Raw genomic sequence first — 25,272 nt, 5'->3', positions numbered from 1 at the left:
AGTTTAATTGAAATCACAAAACATAAAATTGTTGTTAATTCACAAAAGAGCATCATGCTGTCAGAAGTGTGATTCGAACCCACGCCTCGATGGGAGACTGCGACCTGAAAGCAGCGCCTTAGACCACTCGGCCATCCTGATTGTGGCATGGTGTCACTAGAGGCTAATTTTAATCCATTCTCAGCAATCGATCCACGTGGTTCATGTGAAATAAACATTCCAATTATTTATCTAAGCAAGAACACTTCCTCATCACAAGTTATTCAAGCGAAACAATACCCACCATTTTTGGACAACCTAGTTGTCATTTAGACGGATGCATGATCCTAGAAGGAGGGAATTCAAATATTTACTCAGAAACATCCGTGAAGAATATTCATAACCAAGATGCATTTGGTCAAGGAAATCCAGTGATTCTTACTCATGTTTAATTGAGGGTATTGCTGAATCGTATCGCCAAATTGAATCGAAATTATACTGCTGGTGTCATGCATGGTATGAAGCGTACATTTGGACTTCGTGCAGCGCTGGTCTATGCCCTTTGTGAGACAATGGTTGACGGAAAATGATATCACAGAACTGATTCACGTAACATCATCAAGTTATTAATATCCACACCAGGGGGGCCGCACTATCTGACCTGCCCGACAACAGGAAGACAATTGGTTGTATAACAGTCATAGCAGTATTATTACTTTTCATTTTACATGTTTTTATGCCGACCCCTTGCATACCAACGTGATTTTTTGCATTGTATTTCCCTCCATACAAAATATGTAATGCTCTCAATCACTCTTTGTGTGTGACTTTTGTTTTTCTCATATTTATATCCACCAAACTTTCCTGCCTTGTTCCATTATCGAATATTTCTCAATTCTATTGCGATAGCTAAGCTTCATTGAAATCACAAAACAGAAAATTGTTGTTAATTCACAAAAGAGCATCATGCTGTCAGAAGTGGGATTCGAACCCACACCTCCAGGGGAGACTGCGACCTGAACGCAGCGCTTTAGACCGCTCGGCCATCCTGACTGTGGCATGGTGTCACTAGAGGCTAAATTTAATCCATTCTCAGCAATCGATCCACGTGGTTCATGTGAAATAAACATTCCAATTATTTATCTAAGCAAGAACACTTCCTCATCACAAGTGATTCAAGCGAAACAATACCCACCATTTTTGGACAACCTAGTTGTCATTTAGACGGATGCATGATCCTAGAAGGAGGGAATTCCAATATTTACTCAGAAACATCCGTGAAGAATATTCATAACCAAGATGCATTTGGTCAAGGAAATCCAGTGATTCTTACTCATGTTTAATTGAGGGTATTGCTGAATCGTATCGCCAAATTGAATCGAAATTATACTGCTGGTGTCATGCATGGTATGAAGCGTACATTTGGACTTCGTGCAGCGCTGGTCTATGCCCTTTATGAGACAATGGTTGACGGAAAAAGATATCACAGAACTGATTCACGTAACATCATCAAGTTATTCATATCCACACCAGGGGGGCCGCACTATCTGACCTGCCCGACAACAGGAAGACAATTGGTTGTATAACAGTCATAGCAGTATTATTACTTTTCATTTTACATGTTTTTATGCCGACCCCTTGCATACCAACGTGATTTTTTGCATTGTATTTCCCTCCATACAAAATATGTAATGCTCTCAATCACTCTTTGTGTGTGACTTTTGTTTTTCTCATATTTATATCCACCAAACTTTCCTGCCTTGTTCCATTATCGAATATTTCTCAATTCTATTGCGATAGCTAAGCTTCATTGAAATCACAAAACAGAAAATTGTTGTTAATTCACAAAAGAGCATCATGCTGTCAGAAGTGGGATTCGAACCCACACCTCCAGGGGAGACTGCGACCTGAACGCAGCGCTTTAGACCGCTCGGCCATCCTGACTGTGGCATGGTGTCACTAGAGGCTAAATTTAATCCATTCTCAGCAATCGATCCACGTGGTTCATGTGAAATAAACATTCCAATTATTTATCTAAGCAAGAACACTTCCTCATCACAAGTGATTCAAGCGAAACAATACCCACCATTTTTGGACAACCTAGTTGTCATTTAGACGGATGCATGATCCTAGAAGGAGGGAATTCCAATATTTACTCAGAAACATCCGTGAAGAATATTCATAACCAAGATGCATTTGATCAAGGAAATCCAGTGATTCTTACTCATGTTTAATTGAGGGTATTGCTGAATCGTATCGCCAAATTGAATCGAAATTATACTGCTGGTGTCATGCATGGTATGAAGCGTACATTTGGACTTCGTGCAGCGCTGGTCTATGCCCTTGGTGAGACAATGGTTCACGGAAAAAGATATCACAGAACTGATTCACGTAACATCATCAAGTTATTCATATCCACACCAGGGGGGCCGCACTATCTGACCTGCCCGACAACAGGAAGACAATTGGTTGTATAACAGTCATAGCAGTATTATTACTTTTCATTTTACATGTTTTTATGCCGACCCCTTGCATACCAACGTGATTTTTTGCATTGTGTTTCCCTCCATACAAAATATGTAATGCTCTCAATCACTCTTTGTGTGTGACTTTTGTTTTTCTCATATTTATATCCACCAAACTTTCCTGCCTTGTTCCATTATCGAATATTTCTCAATTCTATTGCGATAGCTAAGTTTCATTGAAATCACAAAACAGAAAATGTTGTTAATTCACAAAAGAGCATCATGCTGTCAGAAGTGGGATTCGAACCCACGCCTCCAGGGGAGACTGCGACCTGAACGCAGCGCCGTAGACCTCTCGGTCATCCTGACTGTGGCATGGTGTCTCTAGAGGCTAATTTTAATCCATTCTCAGCAATCGATCCACGTGGTTCATGTGAAATAAACATTCCAATTATTTATCTAAGCAAGAACACTTCCTCATCACAAGTGATTCAAGCGAAACAATACCCACCATTTTTGGACAACCAAGTTGTCATTTAGACGGATGCATGATCCTAGAAGGAGGGAATTCCAATATTTACTCAGAAACATCCGTGAAGAATATTCATAACCAAGATGCATTTGATCAAGGAAATCCAGTGATTCTTACTCATGTTTAATTGAGGGTATTGCTGAATCGTATCGCCAAATTGAATCGAAATTATACTGCTGGTGTCATGCATGGTATGAAGCGTACATTTGGACTTCGTGCAGCGCTGGTCTATGCCCTTGGTGAGACAATGGTTCACGGAAAAAGATATCACAGAACTGATTCACGTAACAACATCAAGTTATTCATATCCACACCAGGGGGGCCGCACTATCTGACCTGCCCGACAACAGGAAGACAATTGGTTGTATAACAGTCATAGCAGTATTATTACTTTTCATTTTACATGTTTTTATGCCGACCCCTTGCATACCAACGTGATTTTTTGCATTGTGTTTCCCTCCATACAAAATATGTAATGCTCTCAATCACTCTTTGTGTGTGACTTTTGTTTTTCTCATATTTATATCCACCAAACTTTCCTGCCTTGTTCCATTATCGAATATTTCTCAATTCTATTGCGATAGCTAAGCTTCATTGAAATCACAAAACATAAAATTGTTGTTAATTCACAAAAGAGCATCATGCTCTCAGAAGTGTGATTCGAACCCACGCCTCGATGGGAGACTGCGACCTGAACGCAGCGCCTTAGACCACTCGGCCATCCTGATTGTGGCATGGTGTCTCTAGAGGCTAATTTTAATCCATTCTCAGCAATCGATCCACGTGGTTCATGTGAAATAAACATTCCAATTATTTATCTAAGCAAGAACACTTCCTCATCACAAGTGATTCAAGCGAAACAATACCCACCATTTTTGGACAACCAAGTTGTCATTTAGACGGATGCATGATCCTAGAAGGAGGGAATTCCAATATTTACTCAGAAACATCCGTGAAGAATATTCATAACCAAGATGCATTTGATCAAGGAAATCCAGTGATTCTTACGCATGTTTAATTGAGGATATTGCTGAATCTTATCGCCAAATTGAATCGAAATTATACTGCTGGTGTCATGCATGGTATGAAGCGTACATTTGGACTTCGTGCAGCGCTGGTCTATGCCCTTTGTGAGACAATGGTTGACGGAAAAAGATATCACAGAACTGAATCACGTAACATCATCAAGTTATTCATATCCACACCAGGGGGGCCGCACAATCTGACCTGCCCTACAACAGGAAGACAATTGGTTGTATAACAGTCATAGCAGTATTATTAATTTTCATTTTACATGTTTTTATGCCGACCCCTTGCATACCAACGTGATTTTTTGCATTGTTTCCCTCCATACAAAATATGTAATGCTCTCAATCACTCTTTGTGTGTGACTTTTGTTTTTCTCATATTTATATCCACCAAACTTTCTTTCCTTGTTCCATTATCGAATATTTCTCAATTCTATTGCGATAGCTAAGTTTAATTGAAATCACAAAACATAAAATTGTTGTTAATTCACAAAAGAGCATCATGCTGTCAGAAGTGTGATTCGAACCCACGCCTCGATGGGAGACTGCGACCTGAACGCAGCGCCTTAGACCACTCGGCCATCCTGACTGTGGCATGGTGTCACTAGAGGCTAAATTTAATCCATTCTCAGCAATCGATCCACGTGGTTCATGTGAAATAAACATTCCAATTATTTATCTAAGCAAGAACACTTCCTCATCACAAGTGATTCAAGCGAAACAATACCCACCATTTTTGGACAACCTAGTTGTCATTTAGACGGATGCATGATCCTAGAAGGAGGGAATTCCAATATTTACTCAGAAACATCCGTGAAGAATATTCATAACCAAGATGCATTTGGTCAAGGAAATCCAGTGATTCTTACTCATGTTTAATTGAGGGTATTGCTGAATCGTATCGCCAAATTGAATCGAAATTATACTGCTGGTGTCATGCATGGTATGAAGCGTACATTTGGACTTCGTGCAGCGCTGGTCTATGCCCTTTGTGAGACAATGGTTGACGGAAAATGATATCACAGAACTGATTCACGTAACATCATCAAGTTATTCATATCCACACCAGGGGGGCCGCACTATCTGACCTGCCCGACAACAGGAAGACAATTGGTTGTATAACAGTCATAGCAGTATTATTACTTTTCATTTTACATGTTTTTATGCCGACCCCTTGCATACCAACGTGATTTTTTGCATTGTATTTCCCTCCATACAAAATATGTAATGCTCTCAATCACTCTTTGTGTGTGACTTTTGTTTTTCTCATATTTATATCCACCAAACTTTCCTGCCTTGTTCCATTATCGAATATTTCTCAATTCTATTGCGATAGCTAAGCTTCATTGAAATCACAAAACAGAAAATTGTTGTTAATTCACAAAAGAGCATCATGCTGTCAGAAGTGGGATTCGAACCCACACCTCCAGGGGAGACTGCGACCTGAACGCAGTGCTTTAGACCGCTCGGCCATCCTGACTGTGGCATGGTGTCACTAGAGGCTAAATTTAATCCATTCTCAGCAATCGATCCACGTGGTTCATGTGAAATAAACATTCCAATCATTTATCTAAGCAAGAACACTTCCTCATCACAAGTGATTCAAGCGAAATACCCACCATTTTTGGACAACCTAGTTGTCATTTAGACGGATGCATGATCCTAGAAGGAGGGAATTCCAATATTTACTCAGAAACATCCGTGAAGAATATTCATAACCAAGATGCATTTGATCAAGGAAATCCAGTGATTCTTACTCATGTTTAATTGAGGGTATTGCTGAATCGTATCGCCAAATTGAATCGAAATTATACTGCTGGTGTCATGCATGGTATGAAGCGTACATTTGGACTTCGTGCAGCGCTGGTCTATGCCCTTGGTGAGACAATGGTTCACGGAAAAAGATATCACAGAACTGATTCACGTAACATCATCAAGTTATTCATATCCACACCAGGGGGGCCGCACTATCTGACCTGCCCGACAACAGGAAGACAATTGGTTGTATAACAGTCATAGCAGTATTATTACTTTTCATTTTACATGTTTTTATGCCGACCCCTTGCATACCAACGTGATTTTTTGCATTGTATTTCCCTCCATACAAAATATGTAATGCTCTCAATCACTCTTTGTGTGTGACTTTTGTTTTTCTCATATTTATATCCACCAAACTTTCTTTCCTTGTTCCATTATCGAATATTTCTCAATTCTATTGCGATAGCTAAGTTTAATTGAAATCACAAAACATAAAATTGTTGTTAATTCACAAAAGAGCATCATGCTGTCAGAAGTGTGATTCGAACCCACGCCTCGATGGGAGACTGCGACCTGAACGCAGCGCCTTAGACCACTCGGCCATCCTGATTGTGGCATGGTGTCACTAGAGGCTAATTTTAATCCATTCTCAGCAATCGATCCACGTGGTTCATGTGAAATAAACATTCCAATTATTTATCTAAGCAAGAACACTTCCTCATCACAAGTTATTCAAGCGAAACAATACCCACCATTTTTGGACAACCTAGTTGTCATTTAGACGGATGCATGATCCTAGAAGGAGGGAATTCAAATATTTACTCAGAAACATCCGTGAAGAATATTCATAACCAAGATGCATTTGGTCAAGGAAATCCAGTGATTCTTACTCATGTTTAATTGAGGGTATTGCTGAATCGTATCGCCAAATTGAATCGAAATTATACTGCTGGTGTCATGCATGGTATGAAGCGTACATTTGGACTTCGTGCAGCGCTGGTCTATGCCCTTTGTGAGACAATGGTTGACGGAAAAAGATATCACAGAACTGATTCACGTAACATCATCAAGTTATTCATATCCACACCAGGGGGGCCGCACTATCTGACCTGCCCGACAACAGGAAGACAATTGGTTGTATAACAGTCATAGCAGTATTATTACTTTTCATTTTACATGTTTTTATGCCGACCCCTTGCATACCAACGTGATTTTTTGCATTGTATTTCCCTCCATACAAAATATGTAATGCTCTCAATCACTCTTTGTGTGTGACTTTTGTTTTTCTCATATTTATATCCACCAAACTTTCCTGCCTTGTTCCATTATCGAATATTTCTCAATTCTATTGCGAAAGCTAAGTTTCATTGAAATCACAAAACAGAAAATTGTTGTTAATTCACAAAAGAGCATCATGCTGTCAGAAGTGGGATTCGAACCCAGGCCTCCAGGGGAGACTGCGACCTGAACGCAGCGCCTTAGACCGCTCGGCCATCCTGACTGTGGCATGGTGTCACTAGAGGCTAATTTTAATCCATTCTCAGCAATCGATCCACGTGGTTCATGTGAAATAAACATTCCAATTATTTATCTAAGCAAGAACACTTCCTCATCACAAGTGATTCAAGCGAAACAATACCCACCATTTTTGGACAACCTAGTTGTCATTTAGACGGATGCATGATCCTAGAAGGAGGGAATTCCAATATTTACTCAGAAACATCCGTGAAGAATATTCATAACCAAGATGCATTTGATCAAGGAAATCCAGTGATTCTTACTCATGTTTAATTGAGGGTATTGCTGAATCGTATCGCCAAATTGAATCGAAATTATACTGCTGGTGTCATGCATGGTATGAAGCGTACATTTGGACTTCGTGCAGCGCTGGTCTATGCCCTTTGTGAGACAATGGTTGACGGAAAAAGATATCACAGAACTGAATCACGTAACATCATCAAGTTATTCATATCCACACCAGGGGGGCCGCACAATCTGACCTGCCCTACAACAGGAAGACAATTGGTTGTATAACAGTCATAGCATTATTATTAATTTTCATTTTACATGTTTTTATGCCGACCCCTTGCATACCAACGTGATTTTTTGCATTGTGTTTCCCTCCATACAAAATATGTAATGCTCTCAATCACTCTTTGTGTGTGACTTTTGTTTTTCTCATATTTATATCCACCAAACTTTCCTGCCTTGTTCCATTATCGAATATTTCTCAATTCTATTGCGATAGCTAAGTTTCATTGTAATCACAAAACAGAAAATTGTTGTTAATTCACAAAAGAGCATCATGCTGTCAGAAGTGGGATTCGAACCCACGCGTCCAGGGGAGACTGAGACCTGAAGGCAGCGCCTTAGACCGCTCGGCCATCCTGACTGTGGCATGGTGTCACTAGAGGCAAATTTTAATCCATTCTCAGCAATCGATCACCGTGGTTCATGTGAAATAAACATTCCAATTATTTATCTAAGCAAGAACACTTCCTCATCACAAGTGATTCAAGCGAAACAATACCCACCATTTTTGGACAACCAAGTTGTCATTTAGACGGATGCATGATCCTAGAAGGAGGGAATTCCAATATTTACTCAGAAACATCCGTGAAGAATATTCATAACCAAGATGCATTTGATCAAGGAAATCCAGTGATTCTTACTCATGTTTAATTGAGGGTATTGCTGAATCTTATCGCCAAATTTAATCGAAATTATACTGCTGGTGTCATGCATGGTATGAAGCGTACATTTGGACTTCGTGCAGCGCTGGTCTATGCCCTGTGTGAGACAATGGTTCACGGAAAAATATATCACAGAACTGAATCACGTAACATCATCAAGTTATTCATATCCACACCAGGGGGGCCGCACAATCTGACCTGCCCTACAACAGGAAGACAATTGGTTGTATAACAGTCATAGCAGTATTATTAATTTTCATTTTACATGTTTTTATGCCGACCCCTTGCATACCAACGTGATTTTTGCATTGTGTTTCCCTCCATACAAAATATGTAATGCTCTCAATCACTCTTTGTGTGTGACTTTTGTTTTTCTCATATTTATATCCACCAAACTTTCCTGCCTTGTTCCATTATCGAATATTTCTCAATTCTATTGCGATAGCTAAGTTTCATTGAAATCACAAAACAGAAAATTGTTGTTAATTCACAAAAGAGCATCATGCTGTCAGAAGTGGGATTCGAACCCACGCCTCCAGGGGAGACTGCGACCTGAACGCAGCGCCTTAGACCGCACGGCCATCCTGACTGTGGCATGGTGTCACTAGAGGCAAATTTTAATCCATTCTCAGCAATCGATCCACGTGGTTCATGTGAAATAAACATTCCAATTATTTATCTAAGCAAGAACACTTCCTCATCACAAGTGATTCAAGCGAAACAATACCCACCATTTTTGGACAACATAGTTGTCATTTAGACGGATGCATGATCCTAGAAGGAGGGAATTCCAATATTTACTCAGAAACATCCGTGAAGAATATTCATAACCAAGATGCATTTGATCAAGGAAATCCAGTGATTCTTACTCATGTTTAATTGAGGGTATTGCTGAATCTTATCGCCAAATTTAATCGAAATTATACTGCTGGTGTCATGCATGGTATGAAGCGTACATTTGGACTTCGTGCAGCGCTGGTCTATGCCCTGTGTGAGACAATGGTTCACGGAAAAATATATCACAGAACTGATTCACGTAACATCATCAAGTTACTTCATATCCACACCAGGGGGGCCGCACTATCCGACCTGCCCTACAATAGGAAGACAATTGGTTGTATAACAGTCATAGCAGTATTATTAATTTTCATTTTACATGTTTTTATGCCGACCCCTTGCATACCAACGTGATTTTTTGCATTGTGTTTCCCTCCATACAAAATATGTAATGCTCTCAATCACTCTTTGTGTGTGACTTTTGATTTTCTCATATTTATATTCACCAAACTTTCCTGCCTTGTTCCATTATCGAATATTTCTCAATTCTATTGCGATAGCTAAGCTTCATTGAAATCACAAAACAGAAAATTGTTGTTAATTCACAAAAGAGCATCATGCTGTCAGAAGTGGGATTCGAACCCACGCCTCCAGGGGAGACTGCGACCTGAACGCAGCGCCTTAGACCGCTCGGCCATCCTGACTGTGGCATGGTGTCACTAGAGGCTAATTTTAATCCATTCTCAGCAATCGATCCACGTGGTTCATGTGAAATAAACATTCCAATTATTTATCTAAGCAAGAACACTTCCTCATCACAAGTGATTCAAGCGAAACAATACCCACCATTTTTGGACAACCTAGTTGTCATTTAGACGGATGCATGATCCTAGAAGGAGGGAATTCCAATATTTACTCAGAAACATCCGTGAAGAATATTCATAACCAAGATGCATTTGGTCAAGGAAATCCAGTGATTCTTACTCATGTTTAATTGAGGATATTGCTGAATCTTATCGCCAAATTGAATGGAAATTATACTGCTGGTTTCATGCATGGTATGAAGCGTACATTTGGACGTCGTGCAGCGCTGGTCTATGCCCTTTGTGAGACAATGGTTCATGGAAAAATATATCACAGAACTGATTCACGTAATATCATCAAGTTACTTCATATCCACACCAGGGGGGCCGCACTATCCGACTTGCCCTACAACAGGAAGACAATTGGCTGTATAACAGTCATAGCAGTATTATTAATTTTCATTTTACATGTTTTTATGCCGACCCCTTGCATACCAACGTGATTTTTTGCATTGTGTTTCCCTCCATACAAAATATGTAATGCTCTCAATCACTCTTTGTGTGTGACTTTTGATTTTCTCATATTTATATTCACCAAACTTTCCTGCCTTGTTCCATTATCGAATATTTCTCAATTCTATTGCGATAGCTAAGCTTCATTGAAATCACAAAACAGAAAATTGTTGTTAATTCACAAAAGAGCATCATGCTGTCAGAAGTGGGATTCGAACCCACGCCTCCAGGGGAGACTGCGACCTGAACGCAGCGCCTTAGACCGCTCGGCCATCCTGACTGTGGCATGGTGTCACTAGAGGCAAATTTTAATCCATTCTCAGCAATCGATCCACGTGGTTCATGTGAAATAAACATTCCAATTATTTATCTAAGCAAGAACACTTCCTCATCACAAGTGATTCAAGCGAAACAATACCCACCATTTTTGGACAACATAGTTGTCATTTAGACGGATGCATGATCCTAGAAGGAGGGAATTCCAATATTTACTCAGAAACATCCGTGAAGAATATTCATAACCAAGATGCATTTGATCAAGGAAATCCAGTGATTCTTACTCATGTTTAATTGAGGGTATTGCTGAATCTTATCGCCAAATTTAATCGAAATTATACTGCTGGTGTCATGCATGGTATGAAGCGTACATTTGGACTTCGTGCAGCGCTGGTCTATGCCCTGTGTGAGACAATGGTTCACGGAAAAATATATCACAGAACTGATTCACGTAACATCATCAAGTTACTTCATATCCACACCAGGGGGGCCGCACTATCCGACCTGCCCTACAATAGGAAGACAATTGGTTGTATAACAGTCATAGCAGTATTATTAATTTTCATTTTACATGTTTTTATGCCGACCCCTTGCATACCAACGTGATTTTTTGCATTGTGTTTCCCTCCATACAAAATATGTAATGCTCTCAATCACTCTTTGTGTGTGACTTTTGATTTTCTCATATTTATATTCACCAAACTTTCCTGCCTTGTTCCATTATCGAATATTTCTCAATTCTATTGCGATAGCTAAGCTTCATTGAAATCACAAAACAGAAAATTGTTGTTAATTCACAAAAGAGCATCATGCTGTCAGAAGTGGGATTCGAACCCACGCCTCCAGGGGAGACTGTGACCTGAACGCAGCGCCTTAGACCGCTCGGCCATCCTGACTGTGGCATGGTGTCACTAGAGGCTAATTTTAATCCATTCTCAGCAATCGATCCACGTGGTTCATGTGAAATAAACATTCCAATTATTTATCTAAGCAAGAACACTTCCTCATCACAAGTGATTCAAGCGAAACAATACCCACCATTTTTGGACAACCTAGTTGTCATTTAGACGGATGCATGATCCTAGAAGGAGGGAATTCCAATATTTTCTCACAAACATCCGTGAAGAATATTCATAACCAAGATGCATTTGGTCAAGGAAATCCAGTGATTCTTACTCATGTTTAATTGAGGATATTGCTGAATCTTATCGCCAAATTGAATGGAAATTATACTGCTGGTTTCATGCATGGTATGAAGCGTACATTTGGACGTCGTGCAGCGCTGGTCTATGCCCTTTGTGAGACAATGGTTCACGGAAAAATATATCACAGAACTGATTCACGTAATATCATCAAGTTATTCATATCCACACCAGGGGGGCCGCACAATCTGACCTGCCCTACAACAGGAAGACAATTGGTTGTATAACAGTCATAGCAGTATTATTAATTTTCATTTTACATGTTTTTATGCCGACCCCTTGCATACCAACGTGATTTTTGCATTGTGTTTCCCTCCATACAAAATATGTAATGCTCTCAATCACTCTTTGTGTGTGACTTTTGTTTTTCTCATATTTATATCCACCAAACTTTCCTGCCTTGTTCCATTATCGAATATTTCTCAATTCTATTGCGATAGCTAAGTTTCATTGAAATCACAAAACAGAAAATTGTTGTTAATTCACAAAAGAGCATCATGCTGTCAGAAGTGGGATTCGAACCCACGCCTCCAGGGGAGACTGCGACCTGAACGCAGCGCCTTAGACCGCACGGCCATCCTGACTGTGGCATGGTGTCACTAGAGGCAAATTTTAATCCATTCTCAGCAATCGATCCACGTGGTTCATGTGAAATAAACATTCCAATTATTTATCTAAGCAAGAACACTTCCTCATCACAAGTGATTCAAGCGAAACAATACCCACCATTTTTGGACAACATAGTTGTCATTTAGACGGATGCATGATCCTAGAAGGAGGGAATTCCAATATTTACTCAGAAACATCCGTGAAGAATATTCATAACCAAGATGCATTTGATCAAGGAAATCCAGTGATTCTTACTCATGTTTAATTGAGGGTATTGCTAAATCTTATCGCCAAATTTAATCGAAATTATACTGCTGGTGTCATGCATGGTATGAAGCGTACATTTGGACTTCGTGCAGCGCTGGTCTATGCCCTGTGTGAGACAATGGTTCACGGAAAAATATATCACAGAACTGATTCACGTAACATCATCAAGTTACTTCATATCCACACCAGGGGGGCCGCACTATCCGACCTGCCCTACAATAGGAAGACAATTGGTTGTATAACAGTCATAGCAGTATTATTAATTTTCATTTTACATGTTTTTATGCCGACCCCTTGCATACCAACGTGATTTTTTGCATTGTGTTTCCCTCCATACAAAATATGCAATGCTCTCAATCACTCTTTGTGTGTGACTTTTGATTTTCTCATATTTATATTCACCAAACTTTCCTGCCTTGTTCCATTATCGAATATTTCTCAATTCTATTGCGATAGCTAAGCTTCATTGAAATCACAAAACAGAAAATTGTTGTTAATTCACAAAAGAGCATCATGCTGTCAGAAGTGGGATTCGAACCCACGCCTCCAGGGGAGACTGCGACCTGAACGCAGCGCCTTAGAGCGCTCGGCCATCCTGACTGTGGCATGGTGTCACTAGAGGCTAATTTTAATCCATTCTCAGCAATCGATCCACGTGGTTCATGTGAAATAAACATTCCAATTATTTATCTAAGCAAGAACACTTCCTCATCACAAGTGATTCAAGCGAAACAATACCCACCATTTTTGGACAACCTAGTTGTCATTTAGACGGATGCATGATCCTAGAAGGAGGGAATTCCAATATTTACTCAGAAACATCCGTGAAGAATATTCATAACCAAGATGCATTTGGTCAAGGAAATCCAGTGATTCTTACTCATGTTTAATTGAGGATATTGCTGAATCTTATCGCCAAATTGAATGGAAATTATACTGCTGGTTTCATGCATGGTATGAAGCGTACATTTGGACGTCGTGCAGCGCTGGTCTATGCCCTTTGTGAGACAATGGTTCACGGAAAAATATATCACAGAACTGATTCACGTAATATCATCAAGTTACTTCATATCCACACCAGGGGGGCCGCACTATCCGACTTGCCCTACAACAGGAAGACAATTGGCTGTATAACAGTCATAGCAGTATTATTAATTTTCATTTTACATGTTTTTATGCCGACCCCTTGCATACCAACGTGATTTTTTGCATTGTGTTTCCCTCCATACAAAATATGTAATGCTCTCAATCACTCTTTGTGTGTGACTTTTGATTTTCTCATATTTATATTCACCAAACTTTCCTGCTTTGTTCCATTATCGAATATTTCTCAATTCTATTGCGATAGCTAAGCTTCATTGAAATCACAAAACAGAAAATTGTTGTTAATTCACAAAAGAGCATCATGCTGTCAGAAGTGGGATTCGAACCCACGCCTCCAGGGGAGACTGCGACCTGAACGCAGCGCCTTAGACCGCTCGGCCATCCTGACTGTGGCATGGTGTCACTAGAGGCAAATTTTAATCCATTCTCAGCAATCGATCCACGTGGTTCATGTGAAATAAACATTCCAATTATTTATCTAAGCAAGAACACTTCCTCATCACAAGTGATTCAAGCGAAACAATACCCACCATTTTTGGACAACCTAGTTGTCATTTAGACGGATGCATGATCCTAGAAGGAGGGAATTCCAATATTTACTCAGAAACATCCGTGAAGAATATTCATAACCAAGATGCATTTGATCAAGGAAATCCAGTGATTCTTACTCATGTTTAATTGAGGGTATTGCTGAATCGTATCGCCAAATTGAATAGAAATTATACTGCTGGTGTCATGCATGATATGAAGCGTACATTTGGACTTCGTGCAGCGCTGGTCTATGCCCTTTGTGAGACAATGGTTGACGGAAAAAGATATCACAGAACTGATTCACGTAACATCATCAAGTTATTCATATCCACACCAGGGGGGCCGCACTATCTGACCTGCCCTACAACAGGAAGACAATTTGTTGTATAACAGTCATAGCAGTATTATTAATTTTCATTTTACATGTTTTTATGCCGACCCCTTGCATACCAACGTGATTTTTTGCATTGTGTTTCCCTCCATACAAAATATGTAATGCTCTCAATCACTCTTTGTGTGTGACTTTTGTTTTTCTCATATTTATAATCACCAAACTTTCCTGCCTTGTTCCATTATCGAATATTTCTCAATTCTATTGCGATAGCTAAGCTTCATTGAAATCACAAAACAGAAAATTGTTGTTAATTCACAAAAGAGCATCATGCTGTCGGAAGTGGGATTCGAACCCACGCCTCCAGGGGAGACTGCGACCTGAACGCAGCGCCTTAGACCGCTCGGCCATCCTGACTGTGGCATGGTGTCACTAGAGGCTAATTTTAATCCATTCTCAGCAATCGATCCACGTGGTTCATGTGAAATAAACATTCCAATTATTTATCTAAGCAAGAACACTTCCTCATCACAAGTGATTCAAGCGAAACAATACCCACCATTTTTGGACAACCTAGTTGTCATTTAGACGGATGCATGATCCTAGAAGGAGGGAATTCCAATATTTACTCAGAAACATCCGTGAAGAATATTCATAACCAAGATGCATTTGGTCAAGGAAATCCAGTGATTCTTACTCATGTTTAATTGAGGATATTGCTGAATCTTATCGCCAAATTGAATGGAAATTATACTGCTGGTTTCATGCATGGTATGAAGCGTACATTTGGACGTCGTGCAGCGCTGGTCTATGCCCTTTGTGAGACAATGGTTCACGGAAAAAGATATCACAGAACTGATTCACGTAATATCATCAAGTTACTTCATATCCACACCAGGGGGGCCGCACTATCCGACTTGCCCTACAACAGGAAGACAATTGGCTGTATAACAGTCATAGCAGTATTATTAATTTTCATTTTACATGTTTTTATGCCGACCCCTTGCATACCAACGTGATTTTTTGCATTGTGTTTCCCTCCATACAAAATATGTAATGCTCTCAATCACTCTTTGTGTGTGACTTTTGATTTTCTCATATTTATATTCACCAAACTTTCCTGCCTTGTTCCATTATCGAATATTTCTCAATTCTATTGCGATAGCTAAGCTTCATTGAAATCACAAAACAGAAAATTGTTGTTAATTCACAAATGAGCATCATGCTGTCAGAAGTGGGATTCGAACCCACGCCTCCAGGGGAGACTGCGACCTGAACGCAGCGCCTTAGACCGCTCGGCCATCCTGACTGTGGCATGGTGTCACTAGAGGCTAATTTTAATCCATTCTCAGCAATCGATCCACGTGGTTCATGTGAAATAAACATTCCAATTATTTATCTAAGCAAGAACACTTCCTCATCACAAGTGATTCAAGCGAAACAATACCCACCATTTTTGGACAACCTAGTTGTCATTTAGACGGATGCATGATCCTAGAAGGAGGGAATTCCAATATTTACTCAGAAACATCCGTGAAGAATATTCATAACCAAGATGCATTTGATCAAGGAAATCCAGTGATTCTTACTCATGTTTAATTGAGGGTATTGCTGAATCGTATCGCCAAATTGAATAGAAATTATACTGCTGGTGTCATGCATGATATGAAGCGTACATTTGGACTTCGTGCAGCGCTGGTCTATGCCCTTTGTGAGACAATGGTTGACGGAAAAAGATATCACAGAACTGATTCACGTAACATCATCAAGTTATTCATATCCACACCAGGGGGGCCGCACTATCTGACCTGCCCTACAACAGGAAGACAATTTGTTGTATAACAGTCATAGCAGTATTATTAATTTTCATTTTACATGTTTTTATGCCGACCCCTTGCATACCAACGTGATTTTTTGCATTGTGTTTCCCTCCATGCAAAATATGTAATGCTCTCAATCACTCTTTGTGTGTGACTTTTGTTTTTCTCATATTTATAATCACCAAACTTTCCTGCCTTGTTCCATTATCGAATATTTCTCAATTCTATTGCGATAGCTAAGCTTCATTGAAATCACAAAACAGAAAATTGTTGTTAATTCACAAAAGAGCATCATGCTGTCAGAAGTGGGATTCGAACCCACGCCTCCAGGGGAGACTGCGACCTGAACGCAGCGCCTTAGACCGCTCGGCCATCCTGACTGTGGCATGGTGTCACTAGAGGCTAATTTTAATCCATTCTCAGCAATCGATCCACGTGGTTCATGTGAAATAAACATTCCAATTATTTATCTAAGCAAGAACACTTCCTCATCACAAGTGATTCAAGCGAAACAATACCCACCATTTTTGGACAACCTAGTTGTCATTTAGACGGATGCATGATCCTAGAAGGAGGGAATTCCAATATTTACTCAGAAACATCCGTGAAGAATATTCATAACCAAGATGCATTTGATCAAGGAAATCCAGTGATTCTTACTCATGTTTAATTGAGGGTATTGCTGAATCGTATCGCCAAATTGAATAGAAATTATACTGCTGGTGTCATGCATGATATGAAGCGTACATTTGGACTTCGTGCAGCGCTGGTCTATGCCCTTTGTGAGACAATGGTTGACGGAAAAAGATATCACAGAACTGATTCACGTAACATCATCAAGTTATTCATATCCACACCAGGGGGGCCGCACTATCTGACCTGCCCTACAACAGGAAGACAATTTGTTGTATAACAGTCATAGCAGTATTATTAATTTTCATTTTACATGTTTTTATGCCGACCCCTTGCATACCAACGTGATTTTTTGCATTGTGTTTCCCTCCATGCAAAATATGTAATGCTCTCAATCACTCTTTGTGTGTGACTTTTGTTTTTCTCATATTTATAATCACCAAACTTTCCTGCCTTGTTCCATTATCGAATATTTCTCAATTCTATTGCGATAGCTAAGCTTCATTGAAATCACAAAACAGAAAATTGTTGTTAATTCACAAAAGAGCATCATGCTGTCAGAAGTGGGATTCGAACCCACGCCTCCAGGGGAGACTGCGACCTGAACGCAGCGCCTTAGACCGCTCGGCCATCCTGACTGTTGCATGGTGTCACTAGAGGCTAATTTTAATCCATTCTCAGCAATCGATCCACGTGGTTCATGTGAAATAAACATTCCAATTATTTTTCTAAGCAAGAACACTTCCTCATCACAAGTGATTCAAGCGAAACAATACCCACCATTTTTGGACAACCTAGTTGTCATTTAGACGGATGCATGATCCTAGAAGGAGGGAATTCCAATATTTACTCAGAAACATCCGTGAAGAATATTCATAACCAAGATGCATTTGGTCAAGGAAATCCAGTGATTCTTACTCATGTTTAATTGAGGATATTGCTGAATCTTATCGCCAAATTGAATGGAAATTATACTGCTGGTTTCATGCATGGTATGAAGCGTACATTTGGACGTCGTGCAGCGCTGGTCTATGCCCTTTGTGAGACAATGGTTCACGGAAAAAGATATCACAGAACTGATTCACGTAATATCATCAAGTTACTTCATATCCACACCAGGGGGGCCGCACTATCCGACTTGCCCTACAACAGGAAGACAATTGGCTGTATAACAGTCATAGCAGTATTATTAATTTTCATTTTACATGTTTTTATGCCGACCCCTTGCATACCAACGTGATTTTTTGCATTGTGTTTCCCTCCATACAAAATATGTAATGCTCTCAATCACTCTTTGTGTGTGACTTTTGTTTTTCTCATATTTATATTCACCAAACTTTCCTGCCTTGTTCCATTATCGAATATTTCTCAATTCTATTGCGATAGCTAAGCTTCATAGAAATCACAAAACAGAAAATTGTTGTTTATTCACAAAAGAGCATCATGCTGTCAGAAGTGGGATTCGAACCCACGCCTCCAGGGGAGACTGCGACCTGAACGCAGCGCCTTAGACCGCTCGGCCATCCTGACTGTGGCATGGTGTCACTAGAGGCTAGTTTTAATCCATTCTCAGCAATCGATCCACGTGGTTCATGTGAAATAAACATTCCAATTATTTATCTAAGCAAGAACACTTCCTCATCACAAGTGATTCAAGCGAAACAATATCCACCATTTTTGGACAACCTAGTTGTCATTTAGACGGATGCATGATCCCAGAAGGAGGGAATTCCAATATTTACTCAGAAACATCCGTGAAGAATATTCATAACCAAGATGCATTTGATCAAGGAAATCCAGTGATTCTTACTCATGTTTAATTGAGGGTATTGCTGAATCTTATCGCCAAATTTAATCGAAATTATACTGCTGGTGTCATGCATGGTATGAAGCGTACATTTGGACTTCGTGCAGCGCTGGTCTATGCCCTGTGTGAGACAATGGTTCACGGAAAAATATATCACAGAACTGATTCACGTAACATCATCAAGTTACTTCATATCCACACCAGGGGGGCCGCACTATCCGACCTGCCCTACAACAGGAAGACAATTGGTTGTATAACAGTCATAGCAGTATTATTAATTTTCATTTTACGTGTTTTTATGCCGACCCCTTGCATACCAACGTGATTTTTTGCATTGTGTTTCCCTCCATACAAAATATGTAATGCTCTCAATCACTCTTTGTGTGTGACTTTTGTTTTTCTCATATTTATATCCACAAAACTTTCCTGCCTTGTTCCATTATCGAATATTTCTCAATTCTATTGCGATAGCTAAGTTTCATTGAAATCACAAAACAGAAAATTGTTGTTAATTCACAAAAGAGCATCATGCTGTCAGAAGTGGGATTCGAACCCACGCCTCCAGGGGAGACTGCGACCTGAACGCAGCGCCTTAGACCGCTCGGCCATCCTGACTGTGGCATGGTGTCACTAGAGGCAAATTTTAATCCATTCTCAGCAATCGATCCACGTGGTTCATGTGAAATAAACATTCCAATTATTTATCTAAGCAAGAACACTTCCTCATCACAAGTGATTCAAGCGAAACAATACCCACCATTTTTGGACAACCTAGTTGTCATTTAGACGGATGCATGATCCTAGAAGGAGGGAATTCCAATATTTACTCAGAAACATCCGTGAAGAATATTCATAACCAAGATGCATTTGATCAAGGAAATCCAGTGATTCTTACTCATGTTTAATTGAGGGTATTGCTGAATCGTATCGCCAAATTGAATAGAAATTATACTGCTGGTGTCATGCATGATATGAAGCGTACATTTGGACTTCGTGCAGCGCTGGTCTATGCCCTTTGTGAGACAATGGTTGACGGAAAAAGATATCACAGAACTGATTCACGTAACATCATCAAGTTATTCATATCCACACCAGGGGGGCCGCACTATCTGACCTGCCCTACAACAGGAAGACAATTTGTTGTATAACAGTCATAGCAGTATTATTAATTTTCATTTTTACATGTTTTTATGCCGACCCCTTGCATACCAACGTGATTTTTTGCATTGTGTTTCCCTCCATACAAAATATGTAATGCTCTCAATCACTCTTTGTGTGTGACTTTTGTTTTTCTCATATTTATAATCACCAAACTTTCCTGCCTTGTTCCATTATCGAATATTTCTCAATTCTATTGCGATAGCTAAGCTTCATTGAAATCACAAAACAGAAAATTGTTGTTAATTCACAAAAGAGCATCATGCTGTCAGAAGTGGGATTCGAACCCACGCCTACAGGGGAGACTGCGACCTGAACGCAGCGCCTTAGACCACTCGGCCATCCTGACTGTGGCATGGTGTCACTAGAGGCTAATTTTAATCCATTCTCAGCAATCGATCCACGTGGTTCATGTGAAATAAACATTCCAATTATTTATCTAAGCAAGAACACTTCCTCATCACAAGTGATTCAAGCGAAACAATACCCACCATTTTTGGACAACCAAGTTGTCATTTAGACGGATGCATGATCCTAGAAGGAGGGAATTCCAATATTTACTCAGAAACATCCGTGAAGAATATTCATCACCAAGATGCATTTGATCAAGGAAATCCAGTGATTCTTACTCATGTTTAATTGAGGATATTGCTGAATCTTATCGCCAAATTTAATCGAAATTATACTGCTGGTGTCATGCATGGTATGAAGCGTAGATTTGGACGACGTGCAGCGCTGGTCTATGCCCTTTGTGAGACAATGGTTCACGGAAAAAGATATCACAGAACTGATTCACGTAATATCATCAAGTTACTTCATATCCACACCAGGGGGGCCGCACTATCCGACTTGCCCTACAACAGGAAGACAATTGGTTGTATAACAGTCATAGCAGTATTATTAATTTTCATTTTACATGTTTTTATGCCGACCCCTTGCATACCAACGTGATTTTTGCATTGTGTTTCCCTCCATACAAAATATGTAATGCTCTCAATGACTCTTTGTTTGTGACTTTTGATTTTCTCATATTTATATTCACCAAACTTTCCTGCCTTGTTCCATTATCGAATATTTCTCAATTCTATTGCGATTGCTAAGCTTCATTGAAATCACAAAAAAGAAAATTGTTGTTAATTCACAAAAGAGCATCATGCTGTCAGAAGTGGGATTCGAACCCACACCTCCAGGGGAGACTGCGACCTGAACGCAGCGCTTTAGATCGCTCGGCCATCCTGACTGTGGCATGGTGCCACTAGAGGCTAATTTTAATCCATTCTCAGCAATCGATCCACGTGGTTCATGTGAAATAAACATTCCAATTATTTATCTAAGCAAGAACACTTCCTCATCACAAGTGATTCAAGCGAAACAATACCCACCATTTTTGGACAACCTAGTTGTCATTTAGACGGATGCATGATCCTAGAAGGAGGGAATTCCAATATTTACTCAGAAACATCCGTGAAGAATATTCATAACCAAGATGCATTTGATCAAGGAAATCCAGTGATTCTTACTCATGTTTAATTGAGGGTATTGCTGAATCGTATCGCCAAATTGAATCGAAATTATACTGCTGGTGTCATGCATGGTATGAAGCGTACATTTGGACTTCGTGCAGCGCTGGTCTATGCCCTTGGTGAGACAATGGTTCACGGAAAAAGATATCACAGAACTGATTCACGTAACATCATCAAGTTATTCATATCCACACCAGGGGGGCCGCACTATCTGACCTGCCCGACAACAGGAAGACAATTGGTTGTATAACAGTCATAGCAGTATTATTACTTTTCATTTTACATGTTTTTATGCCGACCCCTTGCATACCAACGTGATTTTTTGCATTGTGTTTCCCTCCATACAAAATATGTAATGCTCTCAATCACTCTTTGTGTGTGACTTTTGTTTTTCTCATATTTATATCCACCAAACTTTCCTGCCTTGTTCCATTATCGAATATTTCTCAATTTTATTGCGATAGCTAAGTTTCATTGAAATCACAAAACAGAAAATGTTGTTAATTCACAAAAGAGCATCATGCTGTCAGAAGTGGGATTCGAACCCACGCCTCCAGGGGAGACTGCGACCTGAACGCAGCGCCGTAGACCTCTCGGTCATCCTGACTGTGGCATGGTGTCTCTAGAGGCTAATTTTAATCCATTCTCAGCAATCGATCCACGTGGTTCATGTGAAATAAACATTCCAATTATTTATCTAAGCAAGAACACTTCCTCATCACAAGTGATTCAAGCGAAACAATACCCACCATTTTTGGACAACCAAGTTGTCATTTAGACGGATGCATGATCCTAGAAGGAGGGAATTCCAATATTTACTCAGAAACATCCGTGAAGAATATTCATCACCAAGATGCATTTGATCAAGGAAATCCAGTGATTCTTACTCATGTTTAATTGAGGATATTGCTGAATCTTATCGCCAAATTTAATCGAAATTATACTGCTGGTGTCATGCATGGTATGAAGCGTAGATTTGGACGACGTGCAGCGCTGGTCTATGCCCTTTGTGAGACAATGGTTCACGGAAAAAGATATCACAGAACTGATTCACGTAATATCATCAAGTTACTTCATATCCACACCAGGGGGGCCGCACTATCCGACTTGCCCTACAACAGGAAGACAATTGGTTGTATAACAGTCATAGCAGTATTATTAATTTCCATTTTACATGTTTTTATGCCGACCCCTTGCATACCAACGTGATTTTTGCATTGTGTTTCCCTCCATACAAAATATGTAATGCTCTCAATGACTCTTTGTTTGTGACTTTTGATTTTCTCATATTTATATTCACCAAACTTTCCTGCCTTGTTCCATTATCGAATATTTCTCAATTCTATTGCGATTGCTAAGCTTCATTGAAATCACAAAAAAGAAAATTGTTGTTAATTCACAAAAGAGCATCATGCTGTCAGAAGTGGGATTCGAACCCACACCTCCAGGGGAGACTGCGACCTGAACGCAGCGCTTTAGATCGCTCGGCCATCCTGACTGTGGCATGGTGTCACTAGAGGCTAAATTTAATCCATTCTCAGCAATCGATCCACGTGGTTCATGTGAAATAAACATTCCAATTATTTATCTAAGCAAGAACACTTCCTCATCACAAGTGATTCAAGCGAAACAATACCCACCATTTTTGGACAACCTAGTTGTCATTTAGACGGATGCATGATCCTAGAAGGAGGGAATTCCAATATTTACTCAGAAACATCCGTGAAGAATATTCATAACCAAGATGCATTTGATCAAGGAAATCCAGTGATTCTTACTCATGTTTAATTGAGGGTATTGCTGAATCGTATCGCCAAATTGAATCGAAATTATACTGCTGGTGTCATGCATGGTATGAAGCGTACATTTGGACTTCGTGCAGCGCTGGTCTATGCCCTTGGTGAGACAATGGTTCACGGAAAAAGATATCACAGAACTGATTCACGTAACATCATCAAGTTATTCATATCCACACCAGGGGGGCCGCACTATCTGACCTGCCCGACAACAGGAAGACAATTGGTTGTATAACAGTCATAGCAGTATTATTACTTTTCATTTTACATGTTTTTATGCCGACCCCTTGCATACCAACGTGATTTTTTGCATTGTGTTTCCCTCCATACAAAATATGTAATGCTCTCAATCACTCTTTGTGTGTGACTTTTGTTTTTCTCATATTTATATCCACCAAACTTTCCTGCCTTGTTCCATTATCGAATATTTCTCAATTCTATTGCGATAGCTAAGTTTCATTGAAATCACAAAACAGAAAATGTTGTTAATTCACAAAAGAGCATCATGCTGTCAGAAGTGGGATTCGAACCCACGCCTCCAGGGGAGACTGCGACCTGAACGCAGCGCCGTAGACCTCTCGGTCATCCTGACTGTGGCATGGTGTCTCTAGAGGCTAATTTTAATCCATTCTCAGCAATCGATCCACGTGGTTCATGTGAAATAAACATTCCAATTATTTATCTAAGCAAGAACACTTCCTCATCACAAGTGATTCAAGCGAAACAATACCCACCATTTTTGGACAACCAAGTTGTCATTTAGACGGATGCATGATCCTAGAAGGAGGGAATTCCAATATTTACTCAGAAACATCCGTGAAGAATATTCATAACCAAGATGCATTTGATCAAGGAAATCCAGTGATTCTTACTCATGTTTAATTGAGGATATTGCTGAATCTTATCGCCAAATTGAATCGAAATTATACTGCTGGTGTCATGCATGGTATGAAGCGTACATTTGGACTTCGTGCAGCGCTGGTCTATGCCCTTTGTGAGACAATGGTTGACGGAAAAAGATATCACAGAACTGAATCACGTAACATCATCAAGTTATTCATATCCACACCAGGGGGGCCGCACAATCTGACCTGCCCTACAACAGGAAGACAATTGGTTGTATAACAGTCATAGCAGTATTATTAATTTTCATTTTACATGTTTTTATGCCGACCCCTTGCATACCAACGTGATTTTTTGCATTGTTTCCCTCCATACAAAATATGTAATGCTCTCAATCACTCTTTGTGTGTGACTTTTGTTTTTCTCATATTTATATCCACCAAACTTTCTTTCCTTGTTCCATTATCGAATATTTCTCAATTCTATTGCGATAGCTAAGTTTAATTGAAATCACAAAACATAAAATTGTTGTTAATTCACAAAAGAGCATCATGCGGTCAGAAGTGTGATTCGAACCCACGCCTCGATGGGAGACTGCGACCTGAACGCAGCGCCTTAGACCACTCGGCCATCCTGATTGTGGCATGGTGTCACTAGAGGCTAATTTTAATCCATTCTCAGCAATCGATCCACGTGGTTCATGTGAAATAAACATTCCAATTATTTATCTAAGCAAGAACACTTCCTCATCACAAGTGATTCAAGCGAAACAATACCCACCATTTTTGGACAACCTAGTTGTCATTTAGACGGATGCATGATCC

General features: G+C 39.8%; 14 non-coding genes across 14 annotated transcripts; all 14 read right to left on the bottom strand.

The window, feature by feature from the left end:
* Positions 1-949: 949 nt before the first annotated feature.
* TRNAL-CAG (transfer RNA leucine (anticodon CAG)) lies at positions 950-1,032 on the bottom strand. The gene has a single exon. It is a non-coding gene; the product is annotated as a tRNA-Leu (tRNA).
* Positions 1,033-1,840: 808 nt separating this feature from the next.
* On the bottom strand, positions 1,841-1,923 carry TRNAL-CAG (transfer RNA leucine (anticodon CAG)). The gene has a single exon. It is a non-coding gene; the product is annotated as a tRNA-Leu (tRNA).
* Positions 1,924-7,180: 5,257 nt separating this feature from the next.
* Positions 7,181-7,263, bottom strand: TRNAL-CAG (transfer RNA leucine (anticodon CAG)). The gene has a single exon. It is a non-coding gene; the product is annotated as a tRNA-Leu (tRNA).
* A 2,590-nt stretch (positions 7,264-9,853) lies between these two features.
* Positions 9,854-9,936, bottom strand: TRNAL-CAG (transfer RNA leucine (anticodon CAG)). The gene has a single exon. It is a non-coding gene; the product is annotated as a tRNA-Leu (tRNA).
* An 809-nt stretch (positions 9,937-10,745) lies between these two features.
* TRNAL-CAG (transfer RNA leucine (anticodon CAG)) lies at positions 10,746-10,828 on the bottom strand. The gene has a single exon. It is a non-coding gene; the product is annotated as a tRNA-Leu (tRNA).
* An 809-nt stretch (positions 10,829-11,637) lies between these two features.
* On the bottom strand, positions 11,638-11,720 carry TRNAL-CAG (transfer RNA leucine (anticodon CAG)). Its single transcript has one exon. It is a non-coding gene; the product is annotated as a tRNA-Leu (tRNA).
* Positions 11,721-14,311: 2,591 nt separating this feature from the next.
* TRNAL-CAG (transfer RNA leucine (anticodon CAG)) lies at positions 14,312-14,394 on the bottom strand. Its single transcript has one exon. It is a non-coding gene; the product is annotated as a tRNA-Leu (tRNA).
* An 808-nt stretch (positions 14,395-15,202) lies between these two features.
* TRNAL-CAG (transfer RNA leucine (anticodon CAG)) lies at positions 15,203-15,285 on the bottom strand. The gene has a single exon. It is a non-coding gene; the product is annotated as a tRNA-Leu (tRNA).
* Positions 15,286-16,094: 809 nt separating this feature from the next.
* On the bottom strand, positions 16,095-16,177 carry TRNAL-CAG (transfer RNA leucine (anticodon CAG)). Its single transcript has one exon. It is a non-coding gene; the product is annotated as a tRNA-Leu (tRNA).
* Positions 16,178-16,985: 808 nt separating this feature from the next.
* TRNAL-CAG (transfer RNA leucine (anticodon CAG)) lies at positions 16,986-17,068 on the bottom strand. Its single transcript has one exon. It is a non-coding gene; the product is annotated as a tRNA-Leu (tRNA).
* Positions 17,069-17,876: 808 nt separating this feature from the next.
* TRNAL-CAG (transfer RNA leucine (anticodon CAG)) lies at positions 17,877-17,959 on the bottom strand. The gene has a single exon. It is a non-coding gene; the product is annotated as a tRNA-Leu (tRNA).
* An 809-nt stretch (positions 17,960-18,768) lies between these two features.
* Positions 18,769-18,851, bottom strand: TRNAL-CAG (transfer RNA leucine (anticodon CAG)). The gene has a single exon. It is a non-coding gene; the product is annotated as a tRNA-Leu (tRNA).
* An 809-nt stretch (positions 18,852-19,660) lies between these two features.
* On the bottom strand, positions 19,661-19,743 carry TRNAL-CAG (transfer RNA leucine (anticodon CAG)). The gene has a single exon. It is a non-coding gene; the product is annotated as a tRNA-Leu (tRNA).
* An 809-nt stretch (positions 19,744-20,552) lies between these two features.
* Positions 20,553-20,635, bottom strand: TRNAL-CAG (transfer RNA leucine (anticodon CAG)). Its single transcript has one exon. It is a non-coding gene; the product is annotated as a tRNA-Leu (tRNA).
* Positions 20,636-25,272: the final 4,637 nt, after the last annotated feature.

This window comes from Lampetra fluviatilis, chromosome 24, assembly GCF_964198595.1.
Source record: "Lampetra fluviatilis chromosome 24, kcLamFluv1.1, whole genome shotgun sequence".
Lineage (NCBI taxonomy): Eukaryota > Metazoa > Chordata > Hyperoartia > Petromyzontiformes > Petromyzontidae > Lampetra > Lampetra fluviatilis.
This window is presented reverse-complemented; position numbering and strand designations above follow the sequence as displayed.